Source organism: Aotus nancymaae, unplaced genomic scaffold (assembly GCF_030222135.1).
Source record: "Aotus nancymaae isolate 86718 unplaced genomic scaffold, 86718_ANA_hifiasm-v0.15.2.pri h1tg000062l, whole genome shotgun sequence".
NCBI classification, from domain to species: domain Eukaryota; kingdom Metazoa; phylum Chordata; class Mammalia; order Primates; family Aotidae; genus Aotus; species Aotus nancymaae.
In genome coordinates, this window is record NW_026988476.1 from 9,401,497 (window position 1) to 9,407,461 (window position 5,965).

The following is a 5,965-nucleotide window of genomic DNA, read 5'->3' on the forward strand; positions in this document are numbered from 1 at the left end:
GGCGACACAGCGAGATTCCATCTCAGGGGAAAAAAAAACGGAAAAGAAAAGAAAACATGGAGACAGAGATAAACTGCAGTTGGCTGTGTGTAAGGTTGACTTAACAAATGCCCCCATCATCAATAACAGCCACATCATCAATAAACACACAACAGAATATTCTGTTCTCACAATCCTCGTGTAATTCCTACAGCTAACCAACCATGTGAGAAATACTGAAAAGTTTTTTTCATCATAAACTAAAAGCGGGTGATAAATCTCTAAAAACAAGGCACCAGAAGTAGTTCAGTACCTTAGGAATAGTCCTTCCTGGAACAGGTGAGACAAAATGTTATTGTAGTTTCAGAAGTTCACCTTTCCAAATAGTAAGCATTTTTTCAGAATAATTTCATCAACCAAATACAACTTATCTCATGTATTCCATATTCCACTGAAGCATTAAAAAAATTCTTAGTGCAATTTCTGAAAACTCTGCTTGAAATCTCATTAGTAATTCTCTTAAATCAAATTAAATTTGAAGTAGCACAAAGCTATATTATCACCTCTTGTTTTGGAACATAATTATTATTTTCCTGGACAATCTTTGTTCCATTCCCCTATTCTCTCCTTTCTTGTTTAATCTATGTGTAGTTCTAACACATACTTATGCACAGACTCCAATGTTAGTCATTATTCCATTGGCAGTTGATTGGCAAGGTAACCTATTCTCTTCTCCAGAAAAATGGAGATAAAATGCTAACAATTTACAGTAAAAAAATAAAAATTTTTTAAAAATGTATTTGTGATTTGGTGCAGTGACTCACACCTGTAATCCCAGCACTTTGGTAGACCAAGATGAGTGTTGCTCGAGCCCAGGAGGTCAAGGCTGGGTTATTTTATTTTATTTTATTTTATTTTATTTTATTTTATTTTATTGAGATGGAGTTTCCCTCTCGTTGCCCAGGCTGGAGTGCAATAGCACGATCTTGGCTCACTCCCACCTCCACCTCCTGGGTTCAAGCGAGTCTCCTGCCTCAGCTCCTGAGTACCTGGGATTACAGATGCCCGCCACCACACCCAGCTAATTTTTTGTATTTTTAGTAAAGACAGTGAGTGTTTCACCATATTGCCCAGGCTGGTCTCTAGCTCCTGATCTCAGGTGATCCCCCCAGCTCCGCTTCCCAAAGAGGTAGGTTTACAGGCATGAGCCACCACTCCTGGCTGAGATTCTTTACAGATGCAAACTGTCCCCCACAAAGAACAGCTTTGCAGGGCCATTTCAAAATACAGCAAAGAAACACTTTTTGGGGTAAAATATTTTTATTTTTTTCCTTGTCTCATAATGTTATACCAAAGTCAGGTTGTAAAGTAAATCATGAGATATAGGGTTAAATAAAACCCATCTGATGAGAATATATGCTTTGTAGGCCATGACTTCCAAGACCCCTTAGACAGGAATTTAGGCAAGATAAAAAAAATCAGAGTTTAGTCCTCAAGTCACTACTTACTTTTCAAATTTGTGCTTGATTATCATCAAAATGTTTGCGGACAGGAGTATTTCTCCCACTTCTAAGTCTGTTTTTCCAAAATCAGTGAAAAATTTTTAACCAAATAACTGTAGTTTGCAGCCAGGCAGTGTCTTTCCAAGTGTCCCAACTGTTTAGTTACAGTTCCTAAGCATTAAGTACTTAAATAAGCTAAGCTAAGGACTCAATGAGAATGAAGACACAACATACTAGAATCTCTGGGACACATCTAAAGCAATGTTTAGAGGAAAATTTATAGCAATAAATGCCCACATGAGAAGCAAGGAGAGATCTAAAATTGACACCTTATCATCAAAATTGAAAGAGCTAGAGGAGCAAGATCAAAAAAACTCAAAAACTAGCAGAAGACAAGAAATAACTAAGATCAGAGCAGAACTGAAGGAGATAGAGACACAAAAAAACCCTTCAAAAAATCAATAAATCCAGGAGCTGGTTTTTTGAAAAGATCAACAAAAGAGACAGACCACTAACCAGATTAATAAAAAAGAAAATAGAGAAGAATCAAAGAGATGCAATAAAAAAAGATAAAGGGGATATCACCACCGATTCCACAGAAATACAAACTACCATCAGAGATTACTACAAACAGCTCTATGCACATAAACCAGTAAACCTGGAAGAAATGGATAAATTCCTGGACACCTGCACTCCTCCCAAGACTAAACGAGGAAGAAGTTGAAACCTTGAATAAATGAATAACAAGAGCTGAAGTTAAGGCAGCAATTAATAGCCTACCAACCAAAATAAGCCCAGGTCCAGATGGGTTCACAGCCGAATTCTACCAGACATACAATGAGGAGCTGGTACCATTCCTTCTGAAACTATTCCAAACAATCCAAAAAGGGAATCCTTCCCAAATCACTTTATGAGACCAACATCATCCTGATACCAAAACCTGGCAGAGACTCAGCAAAAAGAGATAACTTCAGGCCAATAGCCATGATGTATATAGATGCAAAAATCTTCAGTAAAATACTGGCAAACCGAACACAACAGCACATCAAAAAGCTTATCCATCACTATCAAGTAGGCTTCATCCCAGGGATGCAAGCCTGGTTCAATATATGCAAGTCTATAAACATAATTCACTACATAAACAGAACCAATGACAAAAGCCTCATGATTATCTCAATAGATGCAGAGAAAGCCTTAGACAAAATTCAACAGTGCTTTATGCTAAAAATTCTCAATAAACTAGGTATGGACAGAACATATCTCAAAATAATAAAAGCTATTTACAACAAACCCACAGTCAGTATCATACTGAATGAGCAAAAACTGGAAGCATTCCCTTTGAAATCTGGCACTAGACAAGGATGCCCTCTCTCATCATTCCTATTCAACATAGTATTGGAAGTTCTAGCCAGAGCAATCAGGCAAGAAAAAGAAACAAAGGGAATTCAATTAGGAAAGAAAGAAGTCAAATTGTCTCTATTTGCAGACGACGTGATTGTATATCTAGAAGACCCCATCGTCTCAGCCCAAAATCCCCTGAAACTGATAAGCAACTTCAGGAAAGTCTCAGGATACAAAATCAATGTGCAGAAATCACAAGCATTCTTAAACACCAATAACAGACTTAAAGACAGCCAAATCAAGAATGAACTGCCATTCACAATTGCCACAAAGAGAATAAAATACCTAGGAATACAATAACAGAGGATATACAGGACCTCTTTAAGGAGAACTACAAACCACTGCTCAAGGAAATAAGAGAGGACACAAACAGATGGAAAAACATTCCATTCTCATGGTTAGGAAGAATCAATATCATGAAAATGGCTATACTGCCCAATGTAATTTATAGATTAAACGCTATCGCCATCAAGCTACCTATGACTCTCTTCACAGAACTGGAAAAAAACACCTTAAACATCATATGGAACCTAAAGAGAGCCTGCATAGCCAAGACAATCCTAAGCAAAAAGAGCAAAGCTGGAGGCATCAAGCTACCTGACTTCAAACTATACTACAAGGCTACAGTAAGCCATACAGCATGGTACTGGTACCAAAACAGGGATATAGACCAATGAAACAGAACAGAGGCCTCGGAGGCAACGCCACACATCCACAACCATCTGATCTTTAACAAACCTGACAAAAACAAGCAATGGGGAAAGGATTCCCTGTTTAGTAAATAGTGTTGGGAAAACTGGCTAGCCATGTGCAGAAAGCAGAAACTGGACCCCTTCCTGACACCTTACACTAAAATTAACTCCAGATGGATTAAAGACTTAAACATAAGACCTAACACCATAAAAACCCTAGAAGAAAACCTAGGCAAAGCTATTCAGGAAATAGGCATAGGTAAGGACTTCATGACTAAAACACCAAAAGCACTGGCAACAAAAGCCAAAATAGACAAATGGGATCTAATTAAACTCCAGAGCTTCTGTATAGCAAAAGAAACAATCATTAGAGTGAACTGGCAGCCAACAGAATGGGAAAAAAATTTTGCAATCTACCCATCTGTTAAAGGGCTAATATCCAGAATCTACAAAGAACTAAAACAGAGTTACAAGAAAAAAACAAACAAACCCATTCAAAAGTGAGTGAAGGACATGAACAGACACTTTTCAAAAGAAGACATATATGAGGCCAACAAACATATGAAAAAATGCTTATCATCTCTTGTCATTAGAGAAATGCAAATAAAAAACACATTGAGATATCATCTCACGCCAGTTAGAATGGCAATCATTAAAAAATCTGGAGACAACAGATGCTGGAGGGGATGTGGAGAAATAGGAACACTTTTACACTGTTGGTGGGAGTGTAAATTTGTTCAACCATTGTGGAAGACAGTGTGGGGATTCCTGAAGGACCAAGAAATAGAAATTCCATTTGACCCAGCAATCCCATTACTGGGTATATATCCAAAGGATTATAAATTGTTCTATTATAAAGACACATGCACATGTATGTTCGTTTTGGCTGTTTACAATAGCAAAGACCTGGAACCAATCCAAATGCCCATTGATGATAGACTGGACAAGGAAAATGTGGCACATATACACCATGGAACACTATGCAGCCATAAAAAACGATGAGTTCCTGTTCTTTGTAGGGACATAGATGAATCTGGAAACCATCATTCTCAGCAAACTGACACAAGAACAGAAAATCAAACACCGCATGTTCTTATTGGCTGATGTTGAACAATGAGAACACATGGACACAGGGAGGGGAGCATCACACACTGGGGTCTGTTGCAGGGGAATAAGGGAGGGACAGCAGAGGGTAGGGAGTTGGGGAGGGATAACATGGGAGAAATGCCAGATATAGGTGAGGGGGATGGAGGTAGCAAACTACATTGCCATGTATGTACCTATGCAACAACCCTGCATGTTCTGCACACGTACCCCAGAACCTAAAGTGCAATAAAATACATATATATATTTAATTAAAAAAAAATAAGCTAAGGACTATCCTCAGTTTAATTTTTTATCTTCAATTTAAACTTAGAGTTTAAAGATAATTAAACTCATTTTTGTTTTAATTTTTTATCTTCAATTTAAACTTACATCCTTGTTTGAAATCAATTCCTTGCAACCTAAAAACAGTGCTATAAATAAAAACAATTTTTAAAAAACCTTCGAAAAGAAACAAATTTTAGAAAAGTCAATTGTATTCACTCAATTGTATTTGTTTAGAAATAATCAGATATAATACCTGTTTCTTGCACATTCTTGTCCTGTTTCCTCACCTGTGAAATGGAGATGATGATACTATCTACCTAACAAGAGTGACCTAACATATTTGTTAATTTCTGTATGTTAGCATTAGCTTCATTTTTTTCACTATTTGTATTTAAACGAAGATATTTTTCTTAAAAAAAATTAAAAAGTGCTGGCTATTCTAGGAGTAATACTCATTCCAAATAAACATACAGTGATCTTTGAAGTGGTCAACCACTAGATATTCCTGTAGAAAATTAATTTTTCTTTCATTTGGCATCGGATAAGCGTATGTTGGAATTGGTTCGTCCCCTTTGGGAGAAGCTCAGTCCCTCCCCTAACAGAGTATTACTACCCACTTCACAAGATTGTTTTAAGAATCAAGTGAGAAAATGTGTGTGTTTATGAAGGGTTTAAGAATTTAGAGGTCCAAGAATGATAATTACAGTAATATTGTTCATTAATTCAAAAACCATTTTTAAGGATCCCTCACTACTTGGGATGCATAAAAGTTGCTAACCTTCGGCCTTTGCCCAGCGTTAGAAGACAAAACAGAGGGTAAAAGACCAGAAACGTGTTCCAACCAATTCAGCTAGGAATTAAATTCTCAGATCCTTTATTACACCACCGGAGCCTTAACCTTGAGGCAAGCAGCAGAATGTTCATGCGCAGTTAACGCTCCCTAAACTGCCGCTTGCTCAGCTCCGCGCCCAAGGTTTCTACTTGTGCGCCTGCGCTGTGACCTACAGTGGGCGTATTCGC